The sequence below is a fragment of the Ursus americanus genome, chromosome 31 (genome assembly GCF_024610735.1).
Source record: "Ursus americanus isolate L20-20 chromosome 31, mUrsAme1.1.p, whole genome shotgun sequence".
Lineage (NCBI taxonomy): Eukaryota > Metazoa > Chordata > Mammalia > Carnivora > Ursidae > Ursus > Ursus americanus.
In genome coordinates, this window is record NC_142157.1 from 29,775,270 (window position 1) to 29,800,361 (window position 25,092).

The following is a 25,092-nucleotide window of genomic DNA, read 5'->3' on the forward strand; positions in this document are numbered from 1 at the left end:
CATGTAAGGTAGCTATCATTCTTTTTTTTTTTTTTTTTAGATTTTATTTATTTGTCAGAGAGAGAGAGCACAAGCAGGGGGAGCGGCAGGCAGAGGGAGAGGGAGCAGCAGACTCCCTGCTGAGCAGGGAGCCCAGAACCCTGGGATCATGACCAGAGCTGAAGGCAGACCCTTAACCTACGCAGCCACCCAGGCGTCCCGCTCTCATTCTTTCTTATAGATGAGGAGAAGCAGAGAGGTCAAGTAATTTGCTTAAGATCACACAGTTTGCAAGCGTTAGGGCCAAGATTTGAAGTCAGATTTCTGAGTCGAAGTAGTAGGGTCCTATACTCATCCCTATCCCAAATCATGGCTGCTTAGGCCAAAACCCCGGGAGGTCTCCTTGATACTCTCCTTCTCTCACCCAGCTCGTGCAATCAGGCGAGAAACTGTGACTCTACTTTCCCAATAAGCCCAGAACGCGACCTCTCCTCACAACCTCCACGGCTGCTACCCAGGGCAAACTGTTAGCACCAGCCCAGCCTACGGCAGACAGCTAGGAGAAGGAGGAAGCAAGGTCTGCACATGGACTACACAGTCCGAGGAGGCACTCAGTTTAGGGACACTTAAACAGCCCGCGGTGAGTGTCTCCCTAAACACTTAAATTAAGGTAAGCCACCTTGGGGCCTAGCCATGGCCTACGGTTGCAAGAGCTTCAGAGCTCCTTCCTACACCAATCCTCGCCCCTCAATGGTCTATTCCCAAGGCAGCAGCTAGAAGGATCCTTATTAAGCGTGGAGCAAATCATGCTGAACTCCCCAGACTGCCGGCCTTTTTGCTGATTCCAGAACACAACACACACACACACTCCTACATTAGGACCTCTACTCTAGATACTGTCCCTTCCAGAACACTCTTCCTCCAAATACTGCTTTGACCACTTCCCTCAACTATTTCAACTCTGCCTCATTTTCACCTTTGACCTATAGCCTACCAGACCACCTCTGAGCCTTCCCTTGGCCCCTGGTCCCCCTTGTCCCATCCAACTTGTTCCTTTTTCCAAAGCCCTTGTCACTTCCTAGCTTAATGTTTGTGCGTATAACTTAGCGCCCACCTCCCCTCGCTGAATGTAAACTCTGAGAGCACAGAAATTTGTTTTGTGCTTTGTTCTCTGATCCATCCCGAGTGCCAGAAGAGCTCTAAGCACATAGAAAGTATTTCAATAAATATTTGTTGAAAGAGCTAATTAATGCAGCAGAGTAAGAAGTGACCAGTGCTAGGAAATGAGGGTGAAGAGGTGGCCAAATCATTGTAGTTACTCATAGGCCATTGTATGAGTTTGGAGATTTACTCTAAGCACACCACCATTGTGCTTAGTATCATGGGTGGGTTTCACACAGAGGAATGATGGAATCTGATGTGTGTTTTAGAGACATTTCCCTGTTGCTGTGGGAATGGATGAGAGTGAGAAGTGGAGGAATTTGGGGAGAAGAGTGACTTAGTCAGGCAACATCTGATATGCTTGCATTAGAGTGATAGCAGAAGAAATGGAAGAAATAGATGGATATTTTAGAAGTTGAGCCAAGAGACTTGGAGGCAGGCATTGCCTTAAAGGAAAGGAACGCTAATATGGTTAAAAAAAAGGTAGAAAGTTCTCCGGGGGCAGGGGTAGACAAGTTTTCAAGGAAGGTGGAAACAAGAAGATCTATTTTTAAGAGTTAATTTTGAGATGCCTATTAGATACCCAAGTATAACTATCAGAGAGCAGTCGAAGAAGCCTGGTGGATGGGAGCGAGACCAAGGCTGGGCTGGCAATGAAGTGTTTCAAGTCATCAGCATCTAGAAGCTGGGGGCCTGGGCAAGATCACCTAGGAAAGTCTATGCACAGAGAGGAGAGCATAGGAGTGAAGGTACAAAGTGGAAATGACATCTGGAAGTCTTTCCTCGTGGAGGCTTCCCACTCCTTGAAATCCTTGGATTTCACCTACTTTAGATGTCCGCATTTCTAGAACCTCTTTCTGCGTATTGGTCGCCATTCGTTTCCTTCCTCCAACGCATTCGCTAATCCTCACACTTGGCTTTCTAGACCTAAAACCATCTTCAGAAGTCTTTCTCCTGTCAATGTGTCAGTTAATTCACTATGACACCTACGTTAAAACAATTACATAAATTAAATAGGATTTCTTTCCTAAACTCAAAGGTGTTTTTTTAATCTCCTCTTTTCTCTGCCTGAAGACAACAGCATTTGTGCAAGTGAGAGACCAAGAAAATCGTCAGTAGTCAATACTTCTCAAAAATAATCAGGGCACCTGATATTTCACTGGCTCACACTGTATTTTAGCCTCACATCACCGAGGTGGCCCAAAATCCTCTCCCTAGAACAACCTAGATGGCTTTGGTGACCTTCGAGTAGTTTGTGTCAAACCAAGAGAAGGAAGATGGAGGAGGAGAAGAAGCTCAGTCATTCCAAGGGGAAGATGGAATTGTTGACTGGATATCCCTGGAGGCTCTTCCTAACGCCGTGACCTAGCCATCTGCCTGGGGTCATTGATCCTCGACTAAACATGGACATTATGGTCTGAAACAGAATCACAGGCTAAGAAGTTACATTTCACTTTATTTATCCATTGAACCTTTCATGCACTGCAAACTATCGCCAGGGTTAGCCTAGAACTCTGCATGGAACAAAGTTCTAAACCCTGAGCTCCTTTCTCATGACGAACCTTCGTCGGATGTCCCTGGACTCTTCTCTAGTAGTGTGGCTCTTACGGCTAATACTACATCGTCCACTTCTGAAAGGTCTTTCCGCTGTTTGTTTTTTCTTGCTCTTATCACAGAGGTGGATGGTATTAGATATGCTTCTTTTTAGCAAGTATGAGGTAAGCAGAGGTCAAGCCAGTGTCAAACAAAGACGTAGAAAAGCAGATATAGTTACAGTGCAAACCTGTCAGCCTACAGTAAAAACAAAACCAAAAAATACTCTTTCAGAGACACTTCGACACCAATTGAAACCATGGTGATGATCTAGGGGACACTTTCTAGAGGGAAGTCAAGCCAAAAACCTTCACGGTCAAGGGCTTTTCTGTGCTGAGCTGACAGAGGTGAAGAGATGCTCAGGCGACCACTTCATTTTCCCTGTCTCGAACCCAGTTATGGCTGCCACCCTCGTCCCTGCCTCAGTAGGCAAGTGCAGGTGAAAGAGTTTGGAAACCTAGGATGTCCAGCCCTTAGTCCTTCAATGCTGACTCTATTCTAATCCTGAAGGTGGGAGAAAGGCAACACACTTCCTCCTGTTTCCGCAAGGCAGAGAAGGGACTCAAGAACGCGGGGTCTGTTACTAGGCACTGATCTCAACTGTAAGCTCCAAGGGGCAATTTCCTTACCTTCTTTACATCACCATTCAGTTTCCAGGCTTTGCACGTAGTAAGAACTCAATAGATATTTCGGGAATAAATTCCCTGTCTTTTAAACCTCAATATCTCAGCTTCCTCGTATTTTCAAATTACATTTAAAAAGGCGCCTAGACCCAAAAGAATCTCTCATTTTGTTCACTTTCTACTTTCCATGCTACTTAATTTGGGCTAACGCTAGTGTCACTGGTTCTTCTCCTTTTTCTGTTTGGGGTTCCCCCCCCATTTTCCCACAAACCCCGAGTCCTTTTCATCATCCTTTTCCATGCTCCGATCCCCACATGCTCTTTTCCTCTCCCTGCCGACCCACCATCTTTTCTCCAGGTGATTCTTCCTCCTCTGTCATATTTTTATTTTGCTATCACCCTTGTTGCCTGCCATGATGCCCCTGCTTCTTTGTCTTAGCAAGGTGACCTGGGAAGAAATCAAATCATCCATCAGCCTTTGAGTCATAACATGATAAAAAAAAAAAAAGCGCTATATTAGGTGCTCCGAGAAACAACGTAATTCAACTCTTGCTCAGGAGCTGTTTCCAGTCTGTCTCAAGTTTGTACTGGTCCGCGACATTTTACCACCAAAAACACTTACTTCCTAGGCTCCAAGAACTTCATGAGCTCACTATTGACAGATTGAATTACAGCCTCACTGGGTGCCATCAACATGATTTGTTCTTTACTTCACCGTTACAATACATGGATGGAAATATGTAAAGAAAAATTATTGTAAACTGAATTATTTAATAAATACATTTTAAAAACCTCTAGAAATTTTGCATCGTTTACCATTTGCGTTGACAAGCACCCATCCAGCAGAGCATTACCCAGCTGTGCAATTTGGGCACATCATTTAATGTCCCAGGTTCAAGACAGTAGATGCAAAAAGAGCCATGATAACAGTATTTTCACCTGAGACTCCTATTTGTCTTTCTAATTTGTTCTTAAGTGAAATCATTTTTAGACAAAAGCCCCGGTTGGAGAAGTTACTTGCAGACCCAGCCCATGTATGGCACGTAAAAGACACCCAATAAATGTTGGATCAGTAAGTCCCAACATCTCACTATTTTTGTGAAGATTCAATGCACTGAGAAATGTAAAAACACTTTGCAAACTATAAAACAACATGCCAATGGATGATTATTAGGACGTACTAAGAACTCCTTCAGCACGCTAATCACATAAAGAACTAAGATTCAAGTCAAAAGTACTAGAGAAATTCAGCAGAGGCAAACATTGACCAAAATGACGGCTCAAATATGGATTCGTTCATAAAAAAGTCTACTATGCTGTAACAAAATGTTCCAGATGATCCTATCTGTTATGCCACCCCCAGATTCAATGACACATATTTTAGGTTTTGGTTACCACAGCGTTCCACTGTTGGTTCAGGGTTCAGTTGGTTCAGGGACCAATTTTTACATAGATAGAGTAAAAGGCTTAGCTACTCTGAAAAAACAATCAATAATGCTGTGGTGCCAATAACAGAGAGGCTGATACCTCCCTCCCATGATAGCCCAGAGCCCAGGCAGGTGAACTGCTCTCCTGCACATGGTCACTCATGGACCCAAGTTCCTTCTACCTTGTTTCTCTGCGATGCTGGAGGGGCCTGCCCTCATTTGAATGGTCAAAGCTGGTCATCCGCTGATCAGGGCTCTAGTTCAAAGGAAAATGAGTAGGAAGAGCACGTGTGAGGCATTTAAAGACTCAGGCCTGAGAGTGGTGCCCTTCCCTTCCAATTATATCCCACAAGGCAGAACTTCGTCAGGTGACCTTCAATATGGCACCTGTGTAATGCAGTTTCTTATCAGGCAGCCACACTCCCAGACACAACCCAACAGCTCGACAGGTGTGGGTGGAATATTGGCCCCCAAACTAGAAGGCTTTGTGAAGAACATAGGACTTGAAGTGAGCATTGAGTGTTATCTAAGATAATAGCAGAAAGTCCACAGAGAGCCATAATTATAACTGTAAATTCCTGGGTCCCTTCTTTGCTGTCACCCAGGATCCTATTTCATACCTTAAGCCAGGCGTTCTTTGTAAACAAATTCTGGAGAAAGAATAATAGGACATTGTTCCCCCCAAAATAGTATGGTAGACCTTTCAAATTATGTTTGACCTTTATAATAATGTTTAAAATAATAATGTGAAAGGCACCACCACTTTCCCTCAAATAATCAAAATAATCAAAGATAAGAGAATGTGTATATGAACAAAATTTACCAAAATTTAGAGTGTTTATAGAGATAAACATTAATTTATAGAAATGAATCAGCAATAGTTTTTCCCCACAGCCATTCCTAAGCAAGGCTCTCTACACAGAGTTTAGATGACAATATCACGAGTTAAAAAAAAAATCAACAAAGTGCATTTAAAACATGCTTTAAGTTACGCCCAGTGCTGGGAGTGAGGCAATAACACCACTAAATATTCTGTGATGAGAGAAGTTACCACAGGAGAATGTGATGAGCTAGCTATGAAGGATAGCTTGGAGTTTTCCAGATGAATAAGAGGAGAAAGGTCTTCTAAAGAGGAAGAATAAGAAGAATGCCTGTTTTTATTTTTCTAAATCTGGATTCCAGTCCAGTTACTGGTGTAGACGATCCGTGCAGGCATCTACAAGGAGTCAGTCACAAAGCCTGGACTCCAACTCAGTTCTTCAGACCATCCCTCCCGTGCTCTGTCACTGGGTTACCCACATTCCATGATGGCGCCACCCTCATTCGCTGCTGAAGAAAGCCTGGCGGATGTCCTACCACAGCCTCCGGTGTGGTCTTCCTTCTCCCATTCTTGCTCATCTCCAGTTCATTCTCCACACAGCGGTCACAGAGCCCTTTTTAGTTATTTAAATATGAGTTAGATGAGGCTGATCACCGCTGCGAAGCCCTCCATGACTTCTCATCACACTTAGAATAAAATTCGCTCTCACTCACCTGGCCCATGAGGGCCCTCCGGGACCGCCCCTCTTTGCTTCTCCTGCCTCATCTTGAATTCTCTGACCCCCCCTTCACCCCTATTTTCTATGATCCAGCCACCCTGGCTCTCCGTCTGCTCCCCAAATGCCCCAAACTCTTTCCTATGCCCGTCCTTCCTACACACTCATCCTGACGCCAGCAATGCCCTCTCTCCTCTCTTTGCTCTGTCTTCCCTTGTTCTTGAGACTTCAGCTGAAAGGTCACTTCCTCAGAGACTTCAGAATATCTAAACCTGAAGTATGTCCCTGCCCCTCCATCCTATTATTTTCTTCCACGGTGTATACTTGTGTTCTTTTCCTTCATAGGACTTGCCAAATTTTTAATTACGTATTTAAGATATAGTATAATGCCAGTTTCTGCCACGACACCAGAGCCATATGAAGGGCAGGGGACTCGTCGGTTCTGTTCTCTCCAGTACACCCATTACACACCACGGAACGGAGTACACGCTCTGAGAAAGTTGGAGGAAGGTTAAAGGTAATTCAAAATAAAAATAAATTTTAAATTTAAATACTTAAATGTTTAAATCCTGTGGAGTCTAGATGGGCTTTTATAACACCAAAGGAATGAGTTATCTAAAATTTTATCATCCGTTCAATTACACAAAAAATGTTAACTGAGCACCTATTATGGGGTCTAACTCCCGCATTCCACTGATAACTCCAGGCTATCACTGGGATCAGAGCCTTTTTCAATACATGTATTTTGAGCACAGGATCCATGAACTCATTTAGATTTTTGTTTTCTTTCTTAGTGTCTTTCATACAGTAAGAGTCACGTGCATCGTTTCTTAAATCAAAGGTGAATTTCAAGACAGATATGGAGTTAAATTCTAGCCCTCCACCGAAATTCTGCTTCCTCACTGGTGATTCATCGAACACTCCTATTTGGAGAAGAACTGCATCACAGTAATGGAATCTCACAGGACAGAAGAAACCTTCTGAGCACAATCATGATAAAACTCACCAAACTACATGACCAGGGATAAAAGAAATCCCGGCCAGGACCTAGGGAAAGTCATGGCAGAAAGCCTGAAAGAAATAAAACATGCCCCCACTTGCGTCTCTTCTGTTTCATTCTGGCCTGTGCTTTAGAAGCCTTAGAGTGAAAATGGGCCAAGTGAGTAGGCGATTCTTCATTGCCCTGGGTTGGTCAGAGGTTAAAGTACCACGATCAATGGTGTAAACATAGTAGAAGGGGGTCAAACACTGCAACGAGGAGAATCGGGGGACAATCAACTTTTCCAGACCACTGTTTGCAAGATCGATTTCATTCCACGGTCATTCATTCGTCCCTTCTCTTCATTAATTCCTTCATTCGTGTATTCAACCAGCAGGTATCCGACAATTATTTTATCTTATTCTATACTCAACCTTTCCGGAGGGATATGACAAAAATGAATGTATTTTTCTAATGAGAATAACTTTCTTATAATCTTGGAAAGCATGGCTTTAAAAACAAGCTGGCCGCGACAGATGTTCACTGCACTTTTTGGGTGATCCTTTTGCAATATATACAAATACCGAATCATTCTGTTATACACCTGAAACTAACACAGTGTTATATGTCTGTATCTCAATTAAAAAAAAAAAAAGTTGGGTAAATCCTCAAGCAAACGTCCATGTACCTGTGGCCCAGATGAGTCTCGGCCTCTAGAACCATCTCTCATAGGAGACCGGCTGTGCGCAGATTTTAGACCGGGGAAGTGCGATATTTAGCTCAGGCGGCACTGTTAGAGCAGAGATAAGAAATGCCCCTTCTTGCGTTAGGAGAAAAACACCTACAGGCACTCACCTCGTAGGGGCTGAGGTGCTCGTCCCATAGAATGCACCAGCACCCACAAATGGCGACTCCCGAATGCCTGTTTTGTCTTCACGATTCGCTTTGCATACAGGGCCTCCCTTGAAGGAACGCTTGGTCGGTCTTCCTTTACATGTGCCTTTGCCTGGCGTTTATCTGCAGGATTGCAGGACAAACAGAACATCACACAGGGAAAGGGGGGGAGGATAAAGCTCGTTATATTGTCTCCCAAGATTTCACCCCATTTTGACAAACGATTGCACGCTCCCACCTTGTCTCCTGTGGCCAGATGCAAACACACGCCCTGTTCTCACACCGGGATCAGAGGTTAGATCTTGGTTTTAGAAGGAAGATCTAAACTGATAGCTACAGGGGGCGCCTGGCTGGCTCAGTCGGGGGAGCACGCGACTCTGGATCTTGGGGTTTTGTGTTCGGCCCACGTTGGGCATACAGCTTACTTAAAAAAAAATGCTGATAGCGTTTGGCTGTGTCTGCCTTTAGGGCAGCTTAGAAAAAGTACCTGGTGGGTTGTTAAATATTTGACATTTTTACTACTAACTGTGCTATTGACGAAACAGGGAGTAATTACTATAGTTTCTTCTAACATAAATTGTTAAAATTCACCCAGTTGGTTAGTTGCAGCTGTCATGGTTAGGGGTGGGGCTTCGAGCTCCAAATTAATACATGCCATTCTGGAAATTAAAAATCGCCTCAGGAAAAATAGCGAGTACTCGACAAATAGTAACAATTCCTGAAGACAGAGAAATAACCTGGGGCTTCGCATCAAGTCACACAGAGCCAGGATCTTTGTTCTCAAAGGGAACCGAGAAAGCATCTATTCCAAGCCCTCGTATTATAAATAAGCAAAGAGGAGTTCAGAAAAGGCTACACAGCTTGAGTGGCAGGGCTGCCTTTCCTGGCCCTTCCCCAGGGGGCTGTGAGTAATTTAAGATCAGGATATGATTCTAATATAGTCAAGAGTACATGTAGAGAGACCACGGGACACTATATTTGCAGTTAGGATTGTCCCGGGAATCCTCAGTCCCCCAACAAGAGCATACACTGTGCCTGGCTGTGACTCCGAACCAAGCCTGGGACAGAAGTCCCCTTCGGGAAGCTCCTTCCCTGGGACGCTCATGCTGGCATTCCTGTCGGGTCCCTCTCTGCAGGTCACCTTGACCCTCCCCAACCACTCAGCCACACACGTGTCCCAGACCTAACCTTGCATCGGAGCTCACAGCCCTTGTCCTAAACCTTTCCAGATAAAGAGGTCTCCCGACCTCAGATTATAAAGGCAATTCCACTGGTTCTGTGACTGTTTTCTTCCTGAGCCCACCACCCCCAAGAAACTGGATTTTAAAACTAAGGAACGGTGGGAAGGCATCACTGCGTTTCTTTTCTTTTTTTTTTTTTTTTAAGATTTTATTTATTTATTTGACAGAGAGAGACAGGCAGCAAGAGAGGGAACACAAGCAGAGGGAGTGGGAGAGGAAGAAGCAGGCTCCCAGGAGAGGAGCCTGATGTGGGGCTCGATCCCAGAACGCTGGGATCACGCCCTGAGCCGAAGGCAGACACTTAACGACTGCACCACCCAAGCGCCCATCACCACTGGGTTTCTGTATCTCTACAGTATGTTGGTCACATCAGATTGCTTGACCTGTAGGGAACAGGATTTCCTTATTATGATCACTGTGTTTGGTCACACGTTCACCTGGTCAATGCAAAGGATTAATACAGAGGTCCGCGCATTTGGTTAGCTCCATTGGCTAGCTAGATACCCCTGTATCTACCGTGAAGGCCACCAAGTTTCTATAACTTACATTTTTAGTTCCAGGGTGCTGCGCCTAATAATAGATCAGATCGAGGTGTAAAAGTTGGGTAAGAATTAAATATTCACTTTAGGCATAAGTGGCTTAAAATAAACTCATTATTTTACAAGAAGGAAGAGAGGGGAAAAAAGGTTAAAACATTTTGGACCAATGAACACATTGGATCACCAGGTGGCCTTCAATGCATGTGCGCTTGGGTTTCTCAGGTTAACTGACGTACATTTTTGGGTAAATTGTGGAGTTTATCTATTACACATCTGTGTAATCAATTCTACAGACCATTAATACAAACTTTTGTAATTATTGGGAAGGGGGTTTAAAATCACACTGGCTTAGAGGTTCCTGGGTGGCTCAGTCGGTTAAGTTTCCAACTCTTGATTTTGGCTCAGATCATGATCTTAGTGTCCTTAGATTAATCTCCACGTCCCCACCCCCACCTCCCCACCCCCAATCCCCAGTGTCAGGCTCTGCACTCAGCCGGGAGTCTGCTTAAGATTCTCTCCTTTTCCTTTGGCCCCTCCCCAGCTCACTCATGCTCACCCTCTCTCTCTCTCAAAAAAATAAAATAAAAATTTAAAGAGTGCCTGGGTGGTTCAGTTGGTTAAGAGTCTGCCTTCGGCTCAGGTCATGATCCCAGGGTCCTGGGATTGAGCCCAGCATCAGGCTCCCTGCTCAGTGGGGAATCTGCTTCTCCCTCTGCCCCCCCGCCCCCCGCAACTCATGCACACTCTCTCTTTCTTGCAGAAATAAACAAATAAAATCTTTTAAAAAATTAAATTAAAAAAAATTTTTTTTTAATCACCCTGGCTGAACATTTCTCCAAGTGTGTTCTAAGAAACATTCAAGAAGAGAAAAGAGTTTGCAGAGACAAAGAAGTTGGGTAAACATTGGATCAAATAAAATAAACTTTTTTCTTAACTATTCTTCTAAGAGTCTTTACTACATTAAGGTCATTCTGAATCACCAAGAAGTGGTGATTCACACACCATCTCCCCACCTGAGCTGGCCACAGCTTTCTCTTTCAGGGTATCTCATGGGACTAATGACGGTCAGACTAATACTACTAACAGCAATGGCAACCATATTTGAGTTCTTACTCTGTGGTGGGCACTGTGCTAAGCTTCTCACACTGCACCTCGTTTAAACTTTCCAGTGACCATGGTCCTAGGATCTCTCCATTTTACAGAAGAGGAAAGGGGCTCAGAGAAGTTAAGTAACAAGTCCAAAGTCACAGAGCTGGTAAGTTGAAGAGCCAAAATCCAAGGCATTCTGACTCCAGAATTTACACTCTTGATGACTCTATGATTTAGCTGTCCTCATGAATCATACCTAGAAGATAAGCTCTGCCCCTGTCAACTCTTGCTGAGTTTGAAGGAGAACCATCACTTTGAAAGAGAAAGGCAGGATAAAAGATGGAAAATAAGAGGAGAAGGGGGGGCAGCGAGGCAACTCTTGGCTCAGATTAGAACAAGGTTATTAGACAAATCATTGCTGATTTTTTGAGGGAGTAAACACCTGGACAGGATAATTCATTTCCTATTGGCAGGGTGGGAAAGAGAACAGGTTTCTGGTTTTGATAGGTAAACACAAAATTAACCTTTTCCCAACAAGATGTAAAGGAAGGTAAGAGGCTTGTTTTATTTTGTGCAAATATTTCACATTGCTAAGGTGACCAGAGTGACATCCCAGCCACAAAACGAGTACAAACCACAGGTGGCCAAGGGAAATGAATGTAGCTCGAAAGGCAGATTCCAAGTGAAACTAAAAATTTGAAAAATACAGTAGAGAGGTGGAAGGCCACATCACAGATTTTAAAAAGAGAAGAAGAAGAATGTTATTTTTTTTTTAAAGTTTTTAACTTCAAATGAAGCAAAAGTTTTTTCTAGGACCCTATTCCCATAGGGCCAGTCCCTCCACTACAAACCCATAATGAAGCTGCAGACAAAATGGAAAGAAAGAAAGAAAAAAAAAAAAAACTCTGCCTAGCACAATTTAATTGAGTTTCCTGGAGGGACAAGCTGAAACCAGCCAACTTTTCCATACTCTGGGAAGGAATTTGAATCTCGAGTGCCCAGTGGAAAAAAAAAAAAAAAAAAGGAGCAAATCCTCTGCATTTTAATATCACTGGGGTTCCTTTAAAGCTTTGGAAGTTTCCTCAGGAGGCCAGGAGCATTCCGAAATTTAAAGATAGGGAGTGTTTCTCCTGTCATTTCTTTTTTCACCTTATTTAAATGAATTCTATTGCTCACCGAAAGTTCAGAATCCCTGGCCCAGAAAATAAATTGAGTTTGGATATGCTTTAAAGGGCAGGGACAGACAAGGAAAAGAGGGAACCACCCAAGGCCAAAGCCCAAGGAATCCCTGAACACCAAACCCTCCCCCTCCCCCGTCATCTTCCCACTCCTCCCCCTCCCACTCCCCCCCCTCACACACACACACCCTTTATGGCCTTTTGATGGACCGCAGCTGCCCTCCAGGACAGCCAAGGACACCCAACTACTCGGGACTCCTGATGGTCTAACCAGGTTAAGGGTCATCTGTGATATGAGCAGAGTATCCCAAAGGGATTTTCTACTTGCTGATTTTATGGGGGAAAGGCCATTTTATTTCTCATGACTGCAGTCTGTGCTGTGGAGAGCCCAGAGAAAGACCAAAGTTCTTAACCAAAACGAGCTAGTTCCAGAGCGACAGCCACAGAGTGTGAGCTGTCCATTCCTGGTAAGGGCAGGCTTGCTGACTGACTGAATTAGACACCTGGTGTGGACGGGGGATGGGGGGCGGTTGCGGGAAGCAGTGAGGTTTCTAGAGGGATGTTGGATGTCCTATCTAAACTCATCCCCATTATGGGACCAACTGGGTGGACCCGGGTGTCTCCGTTCAAATAAGAAATTGAACCCATCTTGAAAAAGTTCCAACTTTTTACACTTTCTTGAGCTAGGGTGGCCTCCAAAAACTCACCCGTTACAACAGCATCCAGAGGACAATATCCCCAAGCCTTTGCTGGAGCAAAACAACGAAGACTGAAGTTAAATCACACTAACTCGGGGGCTTGCCAGGGGTGTTCCACCTGTTAACACGCACACCCCTCATGCATTCAACTACCGTTCGCTGAATGCCTGCCTTGGAAAGACTCCGTGCCAGGCACGAAGAGCTAGGACAGTAAAGACCCCACGACGTCTGCACTCCCCAGAGCCCACAGTACGGTCGAGGAGGTAGAGAGTGGTATTGGAAAGAAAGGGCCTTCGGTGGAAAAGTGAAACTGGGATGCAGAAATTCACAGAAAGACTTGCTCATGAATCTTGGGGTTTTAGAATGATAGGGACCATGTTTGAAGGTTAGAGATTTTCCATTGGAGTATTTAAGTATAAAAAGTGAGCCCAAAGCTGAAACCGTAAGAAGATCATTATCTGTCAAAACTGTGTCTATATTCTCTTTCTTTTTGTCGTTTCAGACATCTGATCAAAGAGACATGAGAAGGAGATGAGAGTTCTGGACAAAGACTAGAAATGGACCAAAACCTTACAGTGACTTTCCTAAAACAGCCCAAATTCCTAATCAGTTTCTAGAAATTTACATGGTCCTATTTCTGAATCCATGAAGTGATAACAAATTACTCTTGGCACCACCTCCCTCACTGGGACGTTGAAGGAGTTAATGAGATAGCGTCGATGAAAGGCTTTGAGTTCTGAGCTCGTTGCAAGGTGTCAAGGAAGCGAAATAAGAGATACTATTATCATTGAAGCTCTTCTAATCCAGCAGGTTTCACTGGAGCTTAGAAATGCCACCATTCTGTCTTCAAATCTTTTTCTCCCTAACTTTTAACGGTTGGCATGACTGATTCATCTAACATACTGAAAGCAGCCAACAAAATGGAAAAGAAAAGCTTCATGCAAATCCCTCTATGTTTCTGCACAGAAGGTTATGCCGAGCAAAGAATACAACCTACTTCCTGTCCACCCAATAGCTCAGGGCCCTATCTGGTTATGTGGCTGTAACTTATCCTCACTCAGACAAAAAATTATTCATTTTCCACTCTGAGTCAGAACCTTTTGGTCTCCAACCATACCGACAAAAATGCATCCACTCAAGCCATTTTATGTTTGGGTTGTTTTCCCCTTGCGCACATATTTTATCTCCTTTTCTCTGTGTTCCTTCAGAAATGATGGCTTCATCTGCATCTTACTGATTTGTATATATTTGTATATTGCTCCGTGAGAAATGTGGATTTCCCCCTTTTTCAGATGAGGTATGCCGCATCCCCAATTAATTATAAGCTCCTCGGAAGCAGGGATTCACTTGGTACTTTCCTCTGATCCGGATTTTTGGTCTGTCATTTGCATGTGTCTGTTTGATTGTATTCATCACCTAGTCTCATTATTTGGGGAGCTGGAGTGGATGATGGGATTTCCTGGCAGTGCTTTTTGGAAGCCCGAGATTTCCTGGTGTCAGACCTAGGGCTACCCTGGGCACTGCGAAGAGACAGGTTTGCCCTTCCCTTTACCTCTCTCCACGTTGCAAATTCACACATTTAAATGGGAGGCGAATACTGCTCCAAGATGGTTTCACAACTTAAGGATGTGGAAAATACCCACATCCTATTGCAAACACACCAAATGGACTCTTCAACTGAGCTAAACATTCAGCAGCAACAAGAAGTGGAGCAGAAAGGAATAAAATAGTTAGTAAAACTCTCCAAAGGAATGAACACACTCTCCTTCAAGGCAAAGACGTTACCGTTCATACTCCGGGCGGAGCATGGGCTGAGATTCTCTCTAGTAACATCCGTGACCTCCATCAAATCACGTACATACTCTGCACCCTTCACCCAGACCCAGAATCCTACCAGCCTCATACAATAGATGAGAACGGCAATGTTCATCGATCTCATCCCAGAATTGATCCTCAACAGAAAGAAAAATAAAATCGTGATTACTAATCCCCGGAGCCGATGGCATTCAATATTTAGGTGTCCCCAGTGTTTTTAAAGCCCTTTCTCCAGCACAAACTCTCTCAAGCTCAGACTGGTAGACTGAGACTCCGTTTACCCACCATCTCCCAGCCCCAGGGAACAGGCCCACTGGCATCACAGCTTTAATCTTGTCCTTCTGCAGGAAGGAGCTCGAATATCGGGAAAGCCCTCTCCAGTCACCCCCCCCCCCCCGCCTCCCAGGGACCGCTTCCTTCTTAGAACATCTCTAGAAGTCCCCCTCACCGGGCACCGAGAGAGAGACACGACTTCTCTCCTCCTCGGTTCGCTATTTCTCTACTCCATCCTAGCAGGTACCCGTTGCTATTTCTCTACTCCATCCTAGCAGGTACCAGGCACCGTGAGGAGCTGGGACCACAGGCTGCATAAACACAGATGCTGTCTTTGATTGGTCCGGAGGCTTGTTGGGGTAAACAGCTTGGCTCCGCGGAGTCTGAAAACTCCTCAGAGGCAGAGATCTTTGTGATTCATTTTGCTTCCCCCCTGCTCAGCAGTGAGCCCGCCGCCTTGCCCAGGTAAGCAAGAACTCAGCCAGAATAAGGGTGAATTCAAACATATAACCAGAAAATCCAAAGGGGACTTTTCCAAACATGGGTGCATGCAAATGCCCCCATTTTCTGCTCAGAAATGATGACGCGTACCCAAATTTCACCCTTGAACGAGGTAATACAGGCCAATTCCTTCAGGCCTTCCTAAGTGCTCTTCACCTGCTCTGTAATTAAGGAATTTTGGAGGGGATTGGAAGGGGCATGCGGGGTGGGGCTGATGATTCATTTACATAACAAAATATGTTTACAGTAGGAGATTCCAGACACTCAAAACTCCAAGGGAAACGAAAACAAATTTGCAAGGATGAGGGGCAGATTTTCACTCCTCTTAGCCCTAGCAAATAGCTCCGTCATTCAGAATGTCCTTAGTCTGTCCCTTTTCTCCACCCGAGGGGGGGCAGGAGCTAAGCGGGTTATTTACTTCCAACCAGAGGCCCAAAGAAGCACAAAAGAGGGAAGTTGGTCCCTGCCCCTGAGCCGATGGCGCAAAAGCCACACTTCATCCTGAGGAGACTGGATGGCTCAGCAGCCCTATAATTCATTCAGGGACCAAAGTCCCAGACAAAGGAGTTCCAGCCACAGCAAAGCGACCCACCCCCAAGCCTGTGTGTGCAAGCCCCTCCTTTCCCCCCTCCTTCCCCTCCCAAGCCCTTCCATGCGCTCCTGCCACATCTGACACCTACACTTCATAGAGCAAGGGAACCCAAGCCCATGTTTTTTACCGATTCTAGTTCCTGCTGAAGCAAATTCCTGTCCGTCCCAAGCCTCAACAAGAGAACAAGAATGAGAAAACAAGGCCCAGCCTCGGTGGGGGCACAGCAGAGGGGCTGGGAAAGGGGCAGAGACGGGATGGGGCAGGATAGTTTCAATTATGAGTTAATAGCGTAAATGTCCTGCTGAGAGCCAATATCTGTTAATCAGGTTTGGTACCCAGCAAAAAATGCACAAACGAAGTACATGGTCTCCGTTTCCATCGAGTTTACTGATAAGAGCAAGTCAGCCCCACTTAAAGGCAGCATTCAGCTTCCTGATAGGAGACCCAGCACGACATCAATTTATTCTGTGACAACACATCCTTCTGGTCATCGGTTCCACTCTCCATTTCCAGGGAAAAGGGGGAAAAAGAAAAAGCAGAATATGGCATCCATGAGCCATCACTTTTAAGTTGGATTTTTACACGCAGTTTAATGCCAAAGCTCAGACAAATTAGGAAGACTTCTCCAGAGTCGGAAGGACCTGGATTTCAGAGCTGGGCTGCTGTTTGCTAGCCGGGTGACCCACCAAACTTTGGTCTAAAACTTTGTGAGGATTCAGTGCGTGTGATAAACATGACTAAATAGCGTATGCACGATACCGGATGCATATAGAGGATTTAGCGGAATGCCTGGCATTTAATTAGCACTCAGTATGTGGAAAACAGAAGGGGGGGGAAGGAGAGAGAAGAATGAAAGATACAGTAAGCCGCCTTTCTGTCTGTCTGACTCCCTCCTCCCGCCCCCATCTTTCTCTCTCCTCCCACCTCCTCTGTCTTTTTCTCTCTCTACCCCTCTTTCTCTCTGTCTCTGTTTCTGTCCATGTACACACACACACACACACACACACACACGCACACGAGCTCTGAACCTAGACGCATCTGCTAGAGAAATGACAGTGGAGTAAGTGTGGGCATCCCAGAAACTTAGTCCTAGGTTGATCACAAGTGAGTCCCGGAGGAGGGGGATTGGTTATATCAGGACAAAGTTGAGAAACTGAATTCAGCCTGGAGTGGACTCCAGAGTCCCAGGAAGAATTGGCCCTTAGTCCACCCAGACTAATGCAAGATGACTCTTCAATCCAAATCATTCCCCTTAGTTAACCTCAAGACATGGAGGGACCCAAGGCTGGATGGTGCTTTTAAGGGACTTTGCAGAATAGAACATGTTTTTACATCCCTAATCAGTGCAAAAGAGGAGATCTGGTTCATTTTCTCACATTATCTCTTCTCCACTCCATTTCCATGTGCCTTTAAATCTGTGTAGGTGGGCCGCCTTTGCTTCAGTAAACACTTACTGGCTGCTTGTGTGTTTTAGTTTGCTATGATGGTATTGAAGGTACAAGGACTGCCCAGTGGGCTTCTGGATAGAGCAACCTGACAAATCAACAGATATTTATCATTGGTCAAAACAAATTCTGGCCAGGGTGTGTGGAGAGAGAGAGTACAGACAAGGGACAGGAGCAACTAACTTAAGGCACGTGGGTCAGGGAAGACTTCCCGGAGACAATGACTCCCGAGGTGACTTTCAAGGATGCCAAATCTGGGGCTGCAAGTAGGAGACAAGCTGTAAGCACAGAGATACAAGAGATCAGAATTAGGGCACAGCGTGATTCCCAGAGTGTGGGGGGGGGGGACGGGGGGGTTTGGACGCTCACAGGTGAGAACGAGGCCAGGCCACCTCATGAAGGACCTGTTAAAGAGTCTGGATTATTTCCTGAAAACAATAAGACTTTACACAGTGGGAAGATATAATCAAATTTCAGTTTCAGAAACTACACTCTGACGACAGTGTGATTGGAGGTAAAGAGGTGGGAGGTGAGAGGGAACGTAGAAATACATGCAGAAAAATGTCTCATTTTTACTCAAAATTATGTCATACACCATGATGTTAGCCCTCTCAGTGAGAATAACACAGGTCAATTTCTTTGGGTGCCTTCTAAGTAATTCCGAGAATTTTTGAGGGGATTGGAATCGTCAGGACTTGCTAACCAAAGGTATGTGGGAGAGAATGGCCAGGTCAAGAAAGACTCCCAGATCTCGGCTTGGGAAATGGGTAGATGATGACACCATTCGCCAAGGAAGAGATGGAAGGAAGAGGACTTCCGTTTGACCTCTTGAGCTGGAGGTCCGAGAGTACATGCAAGTACAGATAACCAATTGGCTGGGACCTGGAAGGGGACTCTAAGGGAGACATAAGGAGCTGTGCTGCATCTGCTCCTCATGCAAGCTCATGTGGGAAGCACGTACAGGAAAAGAAGACCACGGTTAGAGGCTGGGAAACACCTATGTAGGGGGATGGTCGGTAGAGAGACTCTAGAGGAAACCAAGAAGCAGCATGCAGAAATGAGAGAAAGGGTTTCCAGGAAAAGAGAGGAAGAGTGTCAAACGCAGGAGGGAAGTCAAGCAACACAATGGAAAGAGCCCCCTGGATTTAGTCCCCTGGATGACCTCAGAGGAGTTAGTTCAAGAAGCCTGGCGTGGGTGGATGACATTTACCCTTCAATTTCACCGGGACATTTGACTCATTGTTACTTCAGCTCATAACTTTTCTGATGGTGTAAAGTGCACATTGGGAGCTTCTCGGGTCCTGTTGTAAACCCTCTTGACTCAGCAGGGGGAAAATGTCCATTTCCAGGGCTGCTCCGGAGGTCAGCGGTGGTAACCAAGCCCGGCTGTGGAGGCGTCTTGCTGGCTGGCCTAAACATCCTTTAGAAAAACCTACAGATGATGGTCATATGCTCTATGGACTTAGTATAAAAAATTTAGCGAGAAAGTAAAAATGTCCATTTTAGTTAAAATTCTTTAGAATTTCACAATCCCATCAAAAACCTGGTTTTTCATCCTCTTCTTACCGAACTCTGTGCACACGTCAAAACAAAGTGAAGATCTGTGGCTTATTCTTTGCCCACCCGGAGTCTTTCAGAAGAATTGGGTGCTTATGACATGGAAGCCCAGTGCACTGGTTTCCTGAACATCCCCAGGCAGGGGGAGGCACTGCGCCCTGCGGACACCCTGGGGAACATCACAACATCTAGCCCTGGGCGTTCTATTATGGCCATGGCCAAGTCATCGGCTTCACCTTGAAGTCCCTGGAAGGGCTGCAAGTGGGTAGGCATGGCCGGTGACAGAGCAGTGCTGACCACACCCAAGGCCATCCCAGTGCAGGGGGGATGGAAAGCCCTGCGAACTCACGGGCTCAGGCACCGGCGTCTCCCTGCATAACTGTGCCACCAGACTGCAGAAGGCCTGGCAGCTGAGAGCCACCCATGCAGATCCAGAAGCTAAGTGCTACAACCAGGTCCTACATTAGGACAAGGAGCAGTTCAAAGAGGCCTTGGGCCACTGGCACTGTGGTGATCCTAGGAGACAGTGACCTAGCACTCTGCCACACCCACATCAAGAGGCTCCAGCAAGAGCCCAAACGTGCTGGAGCTAAGTCCTCAACTTGCCAGAAACTGTCCCGCAAGTGGTACCACCACTGCCAGCCCCTTCCATGGGATCGAGCAGGCCCAGGAGCACATTCCTTATGTAGCTGCAATCGCACAGGACACGATTTCTATCCTGGATTGAGAGCTGCTGGGAGCATGGACCCAGCCTGAGCTCCCAAGCCCCACTTCCCTTCTCCCCACCTCTCCCTGCTCCCCCATGTCCTGTCCCCACCAGGGGTTGCTGCACCCCCAACACTGATGGAGGCTGCCTAAGGCACGGCTTGCATGAGCTCCGGGAGCTTCACAGAGCTGGGGGTGACCTCGTGGATGGGGCCAGAGAAGCCAGAAGCTCCTGGCTCTCGCGTGTGCATGGCCGCGGGCAAGTGGTTGTCTCCCTGCTAGAGCACGCCTCCACCCCCCGGCCCCCCGAGATCCTGGCTGCTGGGGAAGAAAATGGAGACCCGTCTGCACCAGGCAGTGACCCTGGGTTAGCACACCACATGCCACTCTGTTGTTCAGACGCGGCAGCAGGGCGACCCTCCCCGGCAGCGGGCTGAGAGGGCTCAGGACAGCAGCACCTACCTGGGGACCCAGAGCACCTGCAGCTGATCCGGCGGGAGAACCAGGAGTCGCTGTGTAGCCGTGAGCCCAGGGCCAGGGCAGCAGGAGAGGCAAGGCTGCTCCCCGCGGATGAGCCTGGTCCTGGCCCACGTCACCATCACAGAGCGGTCAGCCGTCCACCGAGGAATAGGCACCAGAAAAAAACTGCAGGAAAGGAGCCACCCTGACCTAGGGCTGACCTCTGAGGAGCTGGGGGCTGGGAGAGGGGCCCCCACCTGTCCTCCCAAGACCCCAGCCTGACCCCAGAGGCTCACAGGGAGCAGGAAATTGTACAGGGAATTTCTGAATGTGGATACTGTGTAAAAAGGGATAAACTTGTCTATGGAGTTTCTAGAGGTTTCTTAATGAATAAATAATTAAATGGATGGATTACTTATTGCCAACACCATGATAAATTAGATACGGGCACTAATGCATACGTCAACTTCTTTTTTTTTAATTGACTAAGTAACTTTTTATGCATCAAATTTAAAGGTCACAAAAGAAAGGTACTAATTTCTAGCCGGTATCTGGGACGTAGAGAACTAATTAGAATACAGTATCAACTCTCAACTGTATCAGTTCTCCGACGTTAGAAGACATGAACCACATTTGTCACTTTCTCCACCATCTTCCGTTCCACACATAATCATTAAAACACTGATGATCTTGTAATTCTTCCATTTCGCTTTTTAACACTGTGGTCTTGTTACAACTTCTTTTTCTTTGTGTCGTTTCAACAACTGCTGGCAGGAGAGAATCTAGACATAGCCCAGCCATGATGGGTTTATTTCGATTTCATTGACAAAATGTGTTAGACAGGCTGGCTATCTCACATTGCTTCAAAGGATTTGAAGGTACTTGTGGTGTGGCCCATGGTTACGCACCTTTTCCACGTCGTATGCAAAGACACCCTAAAAAAAAATCCTAATCCTAGGAAAGAAACATTTCTAGCATAGTCTAGAACAGCACTGTCCAGAAACATAATGGGAAATTTATATGTAATTTAGAATTTTCTGATTTGGAGATAATAAAATAGGAAAATGAATATCTCTTTTTGCTACATCACAAGGGGTAATCAATAAAACAGTGGTTACTGAAACTTTCATTCTATAAAGACTGACTGTTATTTTTACCAAATTCAACTAAAGTCTCAACAGATATTTCTGCTTACCTACTGTGTTGCCAGAATCCTTAGGGACTTTCATATCCACTAGCCTTTCCTTCATCCCTAACTGCCCCCAAACCTAACATAATAATTCTTCCTCTGTCAGTCCAGTGTTTCTCCTTACCATCCAAAGATGGTGTTCACCTTGGCCAATGGTTTCCAAATGTCAGGACACTGACCAGTGCCAGTTGTAAAAAAGTTTTTGTAGGTCCAAGACAAAATAATAACAATAGTAACAACGATGTCAATTTTTTTCATAAAGACATATTAATTAAATCTAAATCGTTTCCATTATTTTGAAATTATCCTTCCTTTCTTATCTTGTTTTTGGTTAAAGTCTCCCCTCCCCTTTTTTCTAAATGAAAGGATGATTGATGGTGGGAGGGGGTGGTGATAATGATAGACTTTTCTGTTGTTCTTGTTAACACCCTTTATTGGCAAAATTTTTTTAAATGGTGATATTCTATTTATCCCCACAACCTAAAAAACTCACATTAGGTCCGTGAAGTCCACAGTTCTGTGCCGGAGTCCAGCTCCTCTTGCACCAATGAGTTGCGAATAGGCCAGTGCTACGCGGTTGTTTCGCCAGTTCCTCAATTAAGACGATTCACTGGCTCCTCGTGTTTATTGGGTTAATATCAAAATCCTTAAAATACTCGTATAAGCAGCTTCTGATCTGGTTTCTGCCTCCCTTATTGGATTCAATCTTGCCTAGTCCCCCACCCCATCCCACCCAGGCTCCAGGCATGGAAGCCCTCCTTGGTTTCCCTGAACACTCAGACCACCTCTCAGTTCAGAGCCTTCACTCCTGTGCCCTCTGCCTGGAATACCCTCTCCTTGCCACTCTCTACACGCACCCCCACCCCCAATAAGATCTTTTCCCTACTTCACAGAGGGGAGATACTAGAGCCTACAGAGAGAAGTCATGTGGTTTTTCCCAAAGTTAGTGTCAGCGATAGGTCTAAAACCCAGATTTCCTGATGTTAGAATAGAGAGGGCTTCCCGGAATCTCTATGCCCAAGTAAGATTTTAAAATTGGTGGGGGGGGGGGCGTGGATGTAAGGTAGAGAAAAGGAAGCAGGTGAGGGATTGAAATGCAAGGGTGCAGAAGCACCGAGAAGCTGGCTGCTGCTGGCTCTTCTGAACTCCATCTCAAAGCTCACCCCCCTCAGGAGACAAGGTCATTAACAATTTTGCATTGCCCTTGGTGGGTTAAATGTCAATCTGGATGAATCCTTTGTGCCTTTAAAAATGAGCAAACAAAAATTCTTTCTTTCCAAAAGTGACATATGTCTCCTATTTATACACATTACAGTGCCTATAAAGTGCCCATGTTCTCCTTCCCTCCCACCTGCAGAAGCATTCCCCTCACAAAGCAGTGCAGCAGACAGGCTTGAGGACAACGGGAGGTCCTCTTCAAGCCCGCTGGTGCGGGCCACCGGCTCAGCTCTGTGCGACACCAGCAACACTGTCTCTTGCAATTCCCTAGCCGCTCTGTCAGCAGAGTCCTTTGCTCAAACGGGCTGCCTCTTAGGAATGGGGGCGTGCAGGGATCCGGGATGCTCAGAGCCCCCGGGAGACACACTCCCCGCGGAAGCTTCCTGAAGAACACCCTCCACCCTCCTCCCTATTTACAGCACTTACCGAAAGAATGCTTAAGGGCCATTTTTCATAACGGATGTTGTGTTAGGAAAATCCCCCAGCAGCGTAAACTAATGGTCAGTTAATGGGGCCCCAGACATGTTCCTTGGAGTCCTAGAGCACCAAGGGGATCTGGTTCAGTAGCTCTGAGTCGTTTGCTGTCACAGGAGCAAAAAGGGCCCTTGAAGGCCTTTCCTTCAGACACCTGCCCTTAAGAAATTATAAAACAAAGCCCAACCAATACAAGAAAACCCAAAACAAAACTCCTGCCCCGCCTACCGCTCACATCTCTGATGGGGCTCGTTCTGGAATGACCCTCAGGAGGGAAGTAACTTGGATTCAGAAGCGAATGACATGACTCATTGGTTTACAAAAACTGGAATAAACAGAAGGAAGCAAGCGCCTGAAGAAACAATAGGAAATATGGATGGTTTGTCTTCTGGAAAGCATGAGAACTGGTCCTCTTTGGCAGTCGGGGAATCCTGCCTGACGGTACAACGTTGTTTTCCCAGAGCGTGTTCTCCCGAGCGCTTGGCATGACCTCACACACCTGCAGGACTCCATTCTGCCAGGGGAGCCCCCCTGCCCTTCTTGATCTTTCCTCCAGCAAACCAACCATGAGAGGGAGAAGCGGGGGGAGGCCAAAGGAAATACCGTGTTGACGGGATTCCTAGCGATTGATCTCAGGTTTAAGCAGAGAGAAACCTAAAGCCAAACTGGCAGGAAGGGGCCACATATTTCTTTAGCTATGCAAGGCTATGTTCAAAAATGGCAACAAAATTAAACAGGGATGAAGGCTAATGGGTATTTTATTTTTTTAAGATTTTATTTATTTATTTGACACAGAGAGAGAGAGAACACAACAGCGGGAGCAACAGAGGCAGAGGGAGAAACAGGCTCCCCGCTGAGCAAGGCACCCGACGTGGGACTCGATCCCAGGACCCCGGGATCAAGACCTGAGCTGAAGGCAGATGCTTCACCAACTGAGCCCCCCAGACGCCCCGTTAATGGTTATTCGAGTGAACAGGAAAAAAATAGAAGAGGAGGCTGGGACAAGAGGCCACTGGTTAAGAAATCATACAGTATTTGTCTCCTAGTAAAAATGGGGAATGTTGGCAGGGAATGAAGCAGTTTAATTAGAAGTTAGAGCTGACCCTACTTGTCCACCTAAAAGAACAGCCCCGGTGGGGTGATAGACCCTTTGAACTGTGGCTAAGTACCAGCACTGTTTACTCTGAGGAAGGAAACTGTCAGTTCTGTTTGTGCACAATGAGCCAACCACAATGTGTCTGATGGATTTGGGGTTAGTGAAAGAGGGGCACATCAAGTGTAGGAAACAAGGTTTATCGTGGGATTAGACTTAGGAAGACGAAAGTAATCAGGAGCTGCCGGGCGGCCATTGTTTGCCGTGGAACTGCAGGCATGGGGTTGTTTTTCTTGTGAGTTAGCCCCACATCCTGGGCATGTGGGTGGGAAGGGGAGCAAAGGCCCCGAAAATATTAATTCTATAATTCACCGCTTTTAAGAAATGTAGATTCCCCCCCCCAACTCCAATATTGTAGATGGTGATTACTTTCTTCTTGCCACAAACCCTATTCCATTCTAAACGGAGAGTAACACCAAAATTCGTGATCGTGTAGTGATTAATAATCAGTGTGGGGGAGTTCCACTTCATCAAGGAATTCCTGCTGAAAATGTTTTAAATGTTGATAACAACGGGCATGGGAAGCAGTTTTTAACAGCATACCCTTTCTGTCCCTGAAAGCAAATGTAAAGTTAAGCATATAGGTCAAGGGATAAAACAAAAAGAGCTCTCCTGGGCCAAGTCTAAACGTGTATGGACTCGAGATCGGGTAAAGTTCTTTCCAGAGATTTCTATGACACAAGCATATGCAATTTGAAAAATGAAGAGTTTCATTTAAGGCTAAACACATTTGAGTCACTGGCAAACACTGCTACAAAAAAAAAAAGAAAGAAAAC